The sequence below is a fragment of the Haliotis rubra genome, unplaced genomic scaffold (assembly GCF_003918875.1).
Source record: "Haliotis rubra isolate DU_JTF1 unplaced genomic scaffold, ASM391887v1 Scf103, whole genome shotgun sequence".
Lineage (NCBI taxonomy): Eukaryota > Metazoa > Mollusca > Gastropoda > Lepetellida > Haliotidae > Haliotis > Haliotis rubra.
Window position 1 is genome coordinate 1,042,230 of NW_025764926.1, and position 14,773 is coordinate 1,057,002.

General features: G+C 39.4%; 1 protein-coding gene across 1 annotated transcript in view; it reads right to left on the bottom strand.

The window, feature by feature from the left end:
* Window positions 1-14,706, bottom strand: part of LOC124272132 (ataxin-1-like) — a 126,272-nt gene extending 111,566 nt beyond the window's left edge. The window contains 1 exon segment of the mRNA XM_046707281.1: window positions 14,643-14,706. The gene's annotated coding sequence lies outside the window, so the exon portion shown is untranslated.
* Window positions 14,707-14,773: the final 67 nt, after the last annotated feature.

The window sequence follows — 14,773 nt, forward strand, 5'->3', positions numbered from 1 at the left end:
GTATTAGAAATATGTTTCTTTACTTCAACTATTTTACAGATGAACATAGGGCGGTGGGGTGGCCTAGTGGTTCGCTTGTCACGCCGAAGACCCGGGTTCGATTTCCCACATGGGTACAATGTGTGAAACCCAATTCTAGTGTCCCCTGCCGTGATATTGCTGGAATATTGCTAAAAGTGGCGTAAAACCAAACTCACTCACTGACTCACTACAAATGAACATACCATGTACAGTGAAACCAACCTACCAACATACCCAGCATGCTACAGTCATAATCTAAAAAACAGCCTTTATGTGGCTTCAGGGATGTTGCAAGCAAAGAGAAATGAAATACAATGAACTTAAAATGAGCTAGGCCCAAATACCATAACTTCCAGAATCTATCTACCTATCAAGACAAATCAGCATTGAGAATTACCTACGTGATTTCACATATCAATATGGCTGGCAAACTCAGGGAATAAGAAAGACAGAGCACATCAATTTCAAAATACTTCCTCAATTTCATCAGGAAAGGCAACTTCAATTGCCTACATGACAGAAAAATAATCTCTTTCCTATTTTACAGCTCAAAATCACTTTTGTGAACATCCAACAAGAATATAAACAGAAACCCAATATTACTACGACTATAGTCTCTAAACTATGTACACCTATATCCAAAATGCAACTACTTCACACCATAACCCTATAGCCATATAGAAAACTTCAGAAAATTCTTCAGAAATATGTCGGATGGATCATTGCCTGAACACATTTCCTTCTTTCCTCCCAATGATATCTTCTTCAAAACTAACCATGAATGTGTGAATTAGGTACAATGGCAGCTAAAATTGATGATTTATGAGTCACAAATATTCACTTTTTGATTAAACATGCAAATTGTATGTATATTCTTGTTTAGCAATGTCTGCATTCCAATGCACGTGCAATCAGTAAGCTGAACCTGATTGTTGTGTGTCTTTTTATGTTTATGACCAAATATTTCAGGCCAGTCACCAGTGCATGGCACAACAAGAAACCAAAAAGAATTACTCTCCTCACAATTATTACCAATAATGTGGGTGTAATGTTTCTAATTTTGTTGAGTATATTTACTTTAAACCAAGCACTGAGCGCAGGAGTGAGTTGTGTACAATGGCACAGCATGGTTTGACGTGATATGATTATTTGATAATTGGGAAACAAATAAAATTACGACTTAGCAGTTGATGTATTATTCATTATATTAGTAAAACAATAACAAATAAATTCATTAACATATTTTGACCATGTTGACAGTTTCAATTTATCACGACAATGACCAGTGAGCTCATTTCTATCATTACAATACTATCAATTAAATATAGAAGACTGTTGACTATGATTCTGCCTGGCTTGGAAATATTTCTTGTTCCATGTCTCGTTTTAACAAATAACACCAAAATTCAAGTAAAATAACACACTCCTTTTGAAAAATATCCACAAATATTCAATTCTAGTGATCACAACTAATGAATTGATTTCATGAATTTGATTCATCGAATACAGGAGTGAATCGTAACAGCCTTAACGGTTTTGAACCCTGCACTGTCAGCAATAACTGAGCCATCTAATGTCAACCTAAACAGCTGACCAAGATAGAAGGCTTATCTCAGGAACAGATAGAACAACCCTATTTCCTTGCCCTACTGATGATACACAGGTAGCTTACAAGACGATACAACCACACATGATGCAACTATGTCTTACAAGTACAACTACACATGATACAACTGTATTACAAGTACAACCACACATGATGCAACTATGTCTTACAAGTACAAATACACATGATACAACTGTATTACAAGTTACAACTATAATGTACAACTATACATGATACAACTGTATTACAAGTACAACTATACATGATACAACTGTATTACAAGTACAACTATACATGATACAACTGTATTACAAGTACAACTATACATGATACAACTGTATTACAAGTACAACTATACATGATACAACTGTATTACAAGTACAACTATACATGATACAACTGTATTACAAGTACAACTATACACATGATACAACTGTATTACAAGTACAACTACACATGATACAACTGTATTACAAGTACAACTATACATGATACAACTGTATTACAAGTACAACTATACATGATACAACTGTTAAAGTACAACTACCATACATGATACAACTGTATTACAAGTACAACTATACATGATACAACTGTATTACAAGTACAACTATACATGATACAACTGTATTACAAGTACAACTACACATGATACAACTGTATTACAAGTACAACTATACATGATACAACTGTATTACAAGTACAACTATACATGATACAACTGTATTACAAGTACAACTATACATGATACAACTGTATTACAAGTACAACTATACATGATACAACTGTATTACAAGTACAACTATACATGATACAACTGTATTACAAGTACAACTATACATGATACAACTGTATTACAAGTACAACTATACATGATACAACTGTATTACAAGTACAACTATACATGATACAACTGTATTACAAGTACAACTATACATGATACAACTGTATTACATAATAACACAACTATACATGATACAACTGTATTACAAGTACAACTATACATGATACAACTGTATTACAAGTACAACTATACATGATACAACTGTATTACAAGTACAACTATACATGATACAACTGTATTACAAGTACAACTATACATGATACAACTGTATTACAAGTACAACTGTATTACAAGTACAACTATACATGATACAACTGTATTACAAGTACAACTTAACATGATACAACTGTATTACAAGTACAACTATACATGATACAACTGTATTACAAGTACAACTATACATGATACAACTGTATTACAAGTACAACTATACATGATACAACTGTATTACAAGAACAACTATACATGATACAACTGTATTACAAGTACAACTATACATGATACAACTGTATTACAAGTACAACTATACATGATACAACTGTATACAAGTACAAACTATACATGATACAACTGTATTACAAGTACAACTATACATGATACAACTGTATTACAAGTACAACTATACATGATACAACTGTATTACAAGTACAACTATACATGATACAACTGTATTACAAGTACAACTATACATGATACAACTGTATTACAAGTACAACTATACATGATACAACTGTATTACAAGTACAACTATACATGATACAACTGTATTACAAGTACAACTATACATGATACAACTGTATTACAAGTACAACTATACATGATACAACTGTATTACAAGTACAACTATACATGATACAACTGTATTACAAGTACAACTATACATGATACAACTGCATTACAAGTACAACTATACATGATACAACTGTATTACAAGTACAACTATACATGATACAACTGTATTACAAGTACAACTATACATGATACAACTGTATTACAAGTACAACTATACATGATACAACTGTATTACAAGTACAACTATACATGATACAACTGTATTACAAGTACAACTATACATGATACAACTGCATTACAAGTACAACTATACATGATACAACTGCATTACAAGTACAACAATACATGATACAACTGTATTACAAGTACAACTTCACATGATACAAATGTCTTACAAGTACAACTATACATGATACTATGAATGTCATAGTGTATGAAAAATGCAAAACTAGTACTAAAGAAATTGCTTATTGCAAAACATTCAAGGGAGGTCTTGAAAGTCTATGAAGAAAATCCACTGAACTATCTTAAAATATCTTGCTGACAATTCAGGTTAACATTCTGAAATCTTCATAGTGTCGTCGTGACCCTAAAAATTACGTGAAGGTCACCAAAATTGACTGGGCCCTGGGCCTTCCCTAGATGAAGCTTGGTGTCAAATATGAAGAAAATCCACTGAATATTTTTTTCGATATCTTGCTGACTATCTTAACAAGCAATTTAACATGCTGAAATCTTTTCAGTGTCCCTGTGACCTTGAAAATTAAGCGAAGGTCACCAAAATTGACAGGGCCCTGCGCCTTCCCTGGATAAAGCTTGGTGTTAAATATGAAAAAAACCAGTGAACGGTTATTGAGATAGCTTAACATGCAGGTTTAAATGCTGAAATCTTTTCAGTGTCGCCATGACCTTGAAAATTATGTGAAGGTCACCAAAATCAACTGGGCCCTGCGTCTTCCCTAGATAAAGCTTGGTATTGAATATGAAGACAATGCAGTGAACAGTTCTTGAGATAGCTTAACATGCAGGTAAAACGTTAAAGTCCCCTTGTGACCTTGAAATGAAGGTCAAGGTCACCAAACCAGACTTGGACCTTTCTTATAGTGTGATGAACCTAGGTACCAAATATGAAAAGAATCTAGTGAACGGTTCTTAAGATATTCCAATTCGTACGTACGTACGGACGGAGCCTAATACTATATCCCCCGCTTTGCTCTAAACGCGCGGCGAGGGTTAACAATACATGATACAAGCGTGTCTTACTACATTAGTGATAGGTATGGCCAGACTGTTGCATTCCAATTCACTGCATTGATTTATGCATTTATGTCCACAATATTACATTAGATGGATGGATGGATGGATGGATGGATAAATGCCTTGCAGCAAATTTTAGACATAATACCATGTTGACTACAATGGACAAACCTCAAACAACATACAAAATTTTCGGCATATTTCATCATTCATCATTATGTTGGGACTGCCCTCAAATAACCAAGTAGTAAATCACATTTTACTACTTGCAAAAAGATTAATCTATAATTCAAGCCTGAAACAGCAAGATATATCCTTTGCAGAATTTCTCAAGTTACTTACAGACATATGCTATATCGAAAGGTTTATTGCAAAGAAAAATGTAATTTTCTGAATAAAATTGATATTTTATACTTATCCTGACTCATGCATATTGCTTGTCTCCTTCCTCTTGCGAACGTTAGTGGAACACTTGTATCTTCTATTGAAGCTCCCTTCAATAAAAACAGATGTAAAATCACTACTCACCATGAGTTATCTGTCTGGCCGTTTTGGCGGGAAAAGTGGCGCCACCGCTCCCACATGCTTCACTCTCTCCGACACTTCTTATGAGCCCGACACTTTAATTTGCAGGGAAATCCAAAGTGTCTAGTGGGGAGGTTGGGAGGGCTTACCTCATGAGTCAGGATAAGTATAAAATAACAATTTTATTCAGAAAATTACATATTTTTCCTTATCCTGACTCATGCTTATTGCTTGTAGAATCCGTCAGATTTGGTGGTGGGTCAAGCTACTTCTGGATTTCATGTAGTGATTTACGTCTTACATACCCCCCTATGGGAACTTCTTGTTGGCACTTCTATTTTACTGCTAGGCTCTGCTGCTGCTGTAACCCTTCACTTCCAGCTTTCTCTGATGGGGGGACCACAATTGTTAACTTTTGGTCCTTGCTTCTGTTAACATTTTATGTGGATTTTGCAACTCCATCTCTTGATGCGAGCATTAAGTGGAGAAGCGACCCTTTCCTGTATGAGTATCCTTACAAGTACTGGGTCAGATCACTTATGCTAGTCTGTCTTAGACGTGCATATAGACTCTAAAGCTGAACTCTCCTGAGTGTAGGCTTTTGCAAGTCATGTGATAAAAGGGCGAGACTCCGTCTCAACGCCTTTGTGGGACTGTCAATTGTTGTGCTACAACAAGTGGGCCGAAATGGTGAATGCCAGAGACATCCTCAGTGGCGATGTCCCTCAGGTAGTGGTTGGCAAACACCATGTCCCATTTCCAGAAGCAGCCCTCCATTATCGTCCTGATAGACCAATTCCCATGTAGAGCGAGTGTTGACGCCAGAGCTCTAACTTCATGTGGGTTGGAGGCTCTTGGAGGATCAAGTCCTGCTGCTTTGTAGGCCCGTAGTATGACAGTTCTGATCCAGCTTGATATCTTAGTGCGGAAGACCTCCGTCTGTGTCGCTGTCGATATCGGGACGAAAAGACGCTTGAATTTCCGTCTCCTGGACCTGGATCTTTGTAGGTAGACTTGCGTATTAGAGCTAGTGTCAATGCTTTCGCTGCCCTGGCGGAATATCCTCTCTTGTTCAAGCACGCCTTGATACAGTCCACACGTGTAGCCGGAACACCTCTGGGTTGTCGTGCGCCTGCTTTGTGTGAGGATGTACTAGTAGATTCGTCCACTCTGGTAGTTGCAGTTGAGGTTGTCCTAATTCTTGTATGAGAATGGGGAACCATATTCTCGCTGGCCAGTAAGGCGCGACCAAAATCAGTTGTAGGTCCTTTGTCTGACTGATTTTCTGCAACACCCTCGGTATTAGAGCTGGTGTTGGAAACGCGTAAGCGTTTAGTCCTTCCCAGGAGATGCTTAGAGCGTCCGTTGCCCATGCTCGTGGATCTGGTATTGGTGAGACGAATATTATCAGTTGATTGTTGAATCTGGTGGCGAAGAGGTCTGTTAGTGGTGCTCCCATCTGCTGATCTGCTTGAAGATCTCTGGACGTAGCATCCATTCTGTTGAGGATGGCTGCGTTGGACGGGATAGTGCATCTGCAATCACATTCTTGGCTCCTGGAATGTGGCCTGCTCTTATGTGGATGTTCAGGTTGTCTGTTATGCTGGCCAGTTGAAAGCAGAGGTCCAGAAGGTCCGCCGACCTTGGTGATCCTTCTGTTTATGTAGAATGCCACTGTATGTACCGTCAGATGAGCATTCTTCAAAATGCTGGTCCAGTGGAGTATGGCGTTTATCACTGCTTTCATTTCCAGCATATTGATGTATAGATCTTTCTCTTCTACGGTCCATATCCCAGCTGACACTTCGTTGTCGAGGTGTGCTCCCCAACCTTGGAGAGATGCATCCACCTAGAGATGCGTCTTGCACTCCGGCTCTGCTAAATAGGTACTTCTGCGACCATTCGATCTCTGAGTCCACCATATTAGATATGGTTTTAGCCTGTCCAGGAGTCCGAAGGGGTTCGGATCGTCCAGTTGTACATTCACGAAGACCTGTAGTGGGCGTAGTTGTAGACTCCCTCTGCGTGTCATGTCCTGTGCTGATGTGAGAAGACCCAACAGACTCTGCCACTTCGTAGTAATAACGGAGAGAGTAGTGCTTGTCCGACTCTGTGACTGCCATCGTTGTGAAGTCGATATAAAGTAGTCTGGCTGCCGTCACCCAAAGTCCGTCCAACGTATGTTGCTGCAATTTGTCTGATGAATCGTCTTCAATGTTGACAGGGAAGGTCTCTAACCCCGTGAAGGCAGCCAAATAACGTAGGTCCCGTCTAACTGGACTGTAATTGAGGCCTTCCACTGTCGTTGACAGGTTGTTGTCACTTGTAACCCATTTCCTGACATGTGAACTACGTCCGACCTCTGCGCAGGGCGTTGTCTCTCATGGTCCAATCAAAATAAAGCATTTCGATTCCTTTGGCTCCCCGCGATGTGATGTCACCGGTGTAGCAGGAAAAAGGTCCTTGTAGAATCTAGTGCCGCCGTTGATATCTTATCACCACTCGGTCTTGTCCGTAGCCTTCCGGAGTTACACGAGTGACCACGTGTATCGAGGGTTGAATGGTAAACGCGCGAAATATTTCGCCGCGTAATACCGATGTAGGTAGGCTGTTTTCCTGGCTGCTGTGACTGTTACTTCAGTCCTGAAGATAATGCAGTCGCCCTTTTTATACAGATGATCAGCTGAAATCTTCACGTCCTCAGTGCTGCTATTGTAGACTGCATACATCGATCTCAATGAAGCGTCGTAATTGTAGAGTTGATGCTGAACTTTGTTGTAAATTCTACCCAGGGAGTCGTTGATGATTTTGTAGTTTCCTAGCCTTAGCAAGGCTGCTGCTGAACCACGCCAGTGTGAATATCTGCCGACCTGTACGGAAGTGAAGATCTCTATATGGCCATGAGTCTTCTGATGTAGATATATCAATCTATGTGAATCCCGTCCTGGATTCAGTCTGAAGGTCCGTGCCGGTGATGAATTCAGACAAGAGTACCCCTCTTGAACTGCATTACATGTCCCTCAGTCTTTGTGCCGGCGAAGATCTTTCCCCTCTAGGGTGACGCTAGGTCCAGTCCGCCATTGTGTCCTGGTTGAATATCCTTGAAGATCTGCGTAGCGATCTGCGTGGTGCGTCTGTATGGCGCCCTGTGTGTAGGTGATCGTCTTTTAGTCCGGGATTGCCTTCCTGGCAATGTATTCCTAAGTGGGGATTCCCGTGATGATCTGCGAGGCGTTGTTGATGTCCTTGATGTAGGTAGTCGGCGTGAAGGTCCTTTATTAGGCTCATCATCTGTTGACGGTCTCTGAAGATTGCGCCGTCCTGCGCGCAGGTTGCTGACGCCAAGTAGCGTTCTGTTGAGAGTCTGAGTACTGCAACGTCTCTGCGTTGTAGATGGCCTGCGCGAATGCCTTCGCGCCGTCTCGTCGACGTCCTGTAGAGTTGAGTGCTGCATTCTCTTCCTTAGAGGGTGACGTCTGTATCAGGTCCACTGTTATGAGATCGTTGATCGTCCTTTGCTGGGGATCTGCGTGGAGACCTGCGTGAAGACCTGCGTGGAGATCTGCATGGAAATCTGCCTGTTGAGCTGCGTCTGTAGGGCGATCTGCGCGGAGACCTGCGTGGAGGTGAACGTGGTTCGTGAATGCCTCGGTGAAGCCCTTGACGATCTCCGAGATGTTAATGACGTCCCTGAGGCTGTGTCCGAAGGCTGTTCATCTGAGTCGTCATCTGAAGATGAGCGTGCCGTCCTGCGCAGACCTGCTCCTGGTTCTGGGTGTCGCTTCGCTGGAGGGCCTCTCCGATGTATCGTCAGTGTTCGGTCCTTCGTGCAGGTCCAGGTCGTCTCTGCGGGTGATGACTTGAGCATGAGAGCCCTGTGGCTGTCCATCATGCGATGCTCTTCTTTCGAGAAGCGCTTCTCTATCATCTCCCTATCTGCTGAGAGAACTGCTGCATGAAGACCCTGGGATGAACGTCTGCGATGATTGTAGAGCTGCCCTCTCTGCGTTGATAGCGATATGGTCCAGGGATGGCTCATCTGCCGCCCTCGGACTGCGTGCTGTATCTCTGGGATGATCAGCAGCGGCTCATCATGAAGTCATCTCTCTTCCATCGGGACGATGTCGTCCGAAAGGTCCCTGTAGTCTGCGCAGAAGTCCCCGTAGAGCTGCTAGACGTCTTAGGGGTGTGAGGCTTCATTCTGCGTAGAGGATGGCTTCTCTTCGTCGTCTGCGTTGAGGGGTTGTCCGAAGTAGAAGACCTCTTCTTCGACTGACTGACTGAGTTTAGTTTTACGCCGCTTTTAGCAATATTCCAGCAATATCATGGCGGGGGACACCAGAAATGGGCTTAACACATTGTGCCCATGTGGGGAATCGAACCCGGGTCTTCGGCGTGACGAGCCAACGCTTTAACCACTAGGCTACCCACCGCCCCCTCTTCTTCGAAGTAATGGCGGACAACATCCCACGCCCATCCTCCGAAGACACCTCCGGCAGGTCACTGGATGGAAGTAAGTCGTCTGACAGCAGTAGACAGCTTGTGAAGAACTCAGCCGGTTTATCCATGACCTGTAAAGTCGCCTGGATTGTCACCAGTACGCCTAAGTACAGAGAAATTTTATTTATTAAATTGAATTTCTGTTAAATGCTGATAAGATTACATCGATAGCTGGAAGTACATGTTGTTGTGCAGCTAGGGCACAGTCAATGCGGGTCTGCAGCAGCGAACCTAAACCTACAATGAAAACAGGTTTTCATGAAATGTAAACAACTGAACAAACACGGACAAACCCGTGAATAAACAGTGAAAAATACGAATAAATTTCAAACCATATTGTTGAAGGATACTCCCTAAACCCCTATAAAGGTAATGTATAGGGTAATAACTAATAATTAAAAGGATATAGTGCCGTATAGAAGACACAGGCGCTCTCCCAACCGTCCACTAGGGCAAAGAAGGAGAGAGTGAAGCATGTGGGAGCGGTGGCGCCACTTTTCCCGCCAAAACGGCCAGACAGATAACTCATGGTGAGTAGTGATTTTACGTCTTGTTTTATTGAAGGGAGCTTCAATAGAAGATACAAGTGTTCCACTAACGTTCGCAAGAGGAAGGAGACAAGCAATATGCATGAGTCAGGATAAGGAAAAATATAATAAATTTAGTTGTTTACTAGGAAATGGCAACACTTAGATATGGTATTCTGACATTTTAATTTAGCACAGATGCAGTTTGACTTCTTCAAACTATTGTGTTCACTACAGTAATAATATTTTCAAACTAAGGCCTATTTATCTATATATGTACACCCTCATATGTGTATACAATTTTGTACTAACTTTATGTAAATGCCAACACATGTCACTCTTCTATCTGTACATGCAACTTGAAATGGAATAAAAAAAGATAAATAATTTCATTTAGACATAATACCATGTCGACTACAATGGACAAACCTCAAACAACATACAAAATATTCGGCATATTTTGATCATAGGGATTTAAACTACCTTCATCCCTTTTTAGCTTCTGTATTGTGGGGTGCTTTCATCACACCCCACCGTCCAGATAACTATATCTAAAAAATGTTTTCAAATTCCACCACTAATATTGAAAATATGTCATCCAAACCTAAAAATAAATGAATCTCCCACCTAAATATAATCAGTACTGCATTTCCTCAAAACTATATTTGCAGGATGTATCGCTACCTACTGTCCATACTCTTTTCACCTCATAAGCCTTGAGGTGTTTTGTATTTACCACTCTCAATACTGTCTTACACAAACAGTACATTCCGAATAGCGCAAAATATTAATATAACTAGGAAAAAACAAACAGTTTTGCTCCTATTTAAAACAATAGTCGCATTATCAGTTGTTCTTATCCAAAGTCAGTTCTATTTTTTTCATTATTTTGTTTTCCACACAATGGCCACTAATCCACAAAAATTATGGTTGGGCCCTACAGCCAGAACAAACATAGCAAAATAATTCTTCAAATCACATTCCCATGAGTTTTTCTTCACAACCTAAAGCTCAAATAGCACTACGTGGTGTGTGCATGTTGTTCAATTTTGAATTGAATGTGTGATAGAAAGTTTACATGAGGTTAATTGTGTTGAAAGTAAATCTGTTCACAGAAGTGTTTACTTTCATAAAAGTGCCTGGCATCAGATTTTAATCCTAACAAATAAAACTTCAATCTGAAATTCTACAACTGCAATAAAAACGCCAATGTATTTAAGATGGACATTATCATATATAACAGTAATTAAGAGACAGAAGACAAATTAAGAAAGTTGCCTTAAGGCATTTCAACAATGCCATCATAAATATTACTGAGGTCAGAGATATAAACACACTGCCTCTCTTCTTTAAGACCTCATGATGATGTAATGTGATGTAACTGCATTAAGTCAACATTACATCAGCGGGATAACTACACACCTATCACTGTCATATGGAACTGGGGATTTATTACAGGGGGGTGTGAACATGGTGTTTTCATCCATATGTGCATGTAAATACAATAAAGATTCCTAAACTCTTCTTGTGTGTCTTTCTTGTGGCAGTCATTATATAATTTATTCATGCTTAGCACTTTCAAGACATGAAATTAATCATGTTGCTTTTTAGTATTTCAGCAATAGAACAGCTCCAGTTTTAGTGACCTTCGAGAAGACATATAAAGGTTTTCTGCTTGACATTCACCATGTTCATGCCTTTCTGTTTGAATATGATGTTGATGGTCTTCATATCCCATCTTAGTTATCTGTTATTTCTGTGTATCTCCATCAATCTTTCACAATCAGTGATATTATTAAAACATGACAATAGACATGTGTCAGTAATGTTATGCATGCTACTGTAATACATAGTCTTTGCACAATGGATGTGAAATATCTGCATTCCTTCACCCATAAGGTTTGTTAATATGGACGTAATAATATTCTGGTAATTGATCGCCTGATTGATCTGTTTGAGCAATGTATTGGGATACAGATATTGAATTCAACCATGAGATACATGATAAACTTCATTATGAATGATAAACTGATTAAATTATTTGCACATCAACTGCATATCAGTGTTATATCGTGATTACTATTTGGTCCATTTTAAAGTCTGATCATGCACCCGTGTTTAATACAACATGAAAATGTCAAAATTGTGTCCTTTTACCCAAAACAGGTTGTAAAAGTATACATTGTAAGTGTACCATGATCAAAGCAACAAGACACACATGATGTCATGACTTTGTTGCATGGTTAGGGCCATTGCAATACACTAATGTATTATTAGTAGTGTTGGAATCGGAAACCAAATCCACTATTGATTATCGGAGGATTGTGATGAAGGATTATCGATTATAATCGAAATATATACATTTTTAATGAAATCACCAATTTGAAGGTTTTTTTCCCATTTTTTTTCTAATAAATGTTCCTTATAACTAATACTGTCATTGTGCAAAGACTATGTATTACAGCAATGAAATGCACGCATGCAAGTAAGACACTGGAATTGTAATTAAACAATAAAAGTAGTTAAAATTTTACAATGCGCATAGCTTTATGTTGTTGAGCGCATGTTTGTTCGTGAATAGTCGTTAAATTTAATCGCTAGTTTACTTCATTCAAGTGTGTTAAACTAAAACTACAAAATTCCAATTAATCGAACGTATGTGTTTTCACAATCGATAATCATTTTTAATCCTTCTTTCGATCGAGTTTCGTTTATTTTCGATCATCGGAACACCACTAATTATTAGAACAATATGATTGATGTGACTACACAAACTGGTGACGTTAAATCATCAAAACAATGGGCTCTTGATGGGTAAGTTAGATTGGTTAACTGCCACATTAAGTGTGAGTGAGTGTGTGAGATGGATGCTGTTTTTAGCAATGTTCCAGCAATAAGACAGCGACGAACACCAGGTTGTCTCTCTGTATGTCAACATGTTCATACATTTGTTTGAATAATGTAATGCATTAGTGTATTGCTATGACAGCTTGTACAGAATAACCTGACAGTACACTATTTGTTCCTGGTAGTACATGTAACTGGACATGCTAAAAAGGACATCTATATACACAGAAAACAACTGGTCCCACTGGATTTTCACTCAATAATAGACTAGTAGCTGCAGCAGTGTCTAGACTAGTAGCCAGACACTGTCTGTCCCTGAAGTGTTTCCTTCCCATATGTTCAGATGATAATCAACCAAACTGATGGGATCAGGAAAGGTAAGCTAGGGGTGGTTAGTTGGCACAGACTGGAGATATAACTAAACAGTTTTATGGTACACAGCTACCAGAACAATGCATTGCATGGGCGGATCGAGGAATTTTTAAAGGAACCCACCCCCATTGGCTCCGCCAACACACAAAAAAAATCTTCAATATGGTCTTAAGTCATTTTCAAAGGGGGGTTGAACCCCTGGACACCCCTCCCCCCGATCCGCCAATGCATTGGTATACTTTACAATCATGAAACAGTTTGAAATCATACAAACATGTGTGATCATAGCCACAGCAATATCCTAATGCTACATCCCTGTAATATTCCACTCAATCAAGCCTAAAGTATAGGTGAGGTGGGTATAATGGGGGAGTGACGATGACCACTAAAGTAAGGAAGGGTAGAGTGATGGTTTTATTATCCTAGCTTCAGGCTATTTCAAGACAGAACTTAAAGCTGACAAACTGACAAAATATGTTAATTGTCTCATTTACCCACAAGACAGGATTAGATGTGGAAAAATGAATAAATAAATAGATGCAATCAGTTCCACATGACTGCACACACCAGTTGCCATACTACATAACCGTTGGACATATTGTTATCTGTCACTGAATGCAATCAACATCTTTGTACCATATGCTTTTTTGCATAACAATGAAAGAGAATAGGTATGCTTCTGGGTATGTCATCTAAAAGCTACAGTCAGAACAGTATGACATGGCTAACATATAGTTGCAACTGAAAATATTCATGGAAGAAATAAAACTAAAGACAAAAGAACGTGTCAATATCATTTTGAATGTTTCAACTTTTTCAGTTAGTGAGTGGTCAGCATCACAGTCATCGGTCATTGATGGCAAAGAATACTGAATCTGTCAAAAGTGTAAAACATATATTTTATTCTAAGAATATGTCACTGTACAATAACCAAGTATTGTCTACTTAAAACGATCGATTCCAAAAGGTTATGATGCAGTCTTTATCTCTTTCTACTCATTCTATCAATGCACTTCCACTTCCTACGGGTTTTTTCAGCACTGCACTTCACGATGTATGTTGTGCAAGGAACATGACACTTCCACGGCGGCAATAATGTCGCAGTGGTGTTTTAAATAAACTGGAAAGTGACTGCTTACAAATGACATGAAATGACAAAGATCTTAGCAGTCTTATCTGACATTCCTCAGCCACAAAGTATTGACAACTGTCAGCTGTCTGATTGCACGGGCCCTTGATTAGCCACAAGGAAGCGTTACGGTTTTGCATGCACACCTTTGATTTTTTTGCAGTTACTGTATGATTGACAAATACAATTTTGCCAAAATTACAAGCATTTCAAATCGCCTACCATGGGTCTGACAGCAAATAAACTAGATGCCGGGAAACACCTTTTACTACTTGCTCGCACTCATCTCTCCATAAGCAACAAGCATATAAGACAGCTGTTGCTATTGGTTCGTTTGCGAGAAAAGTGTAAAA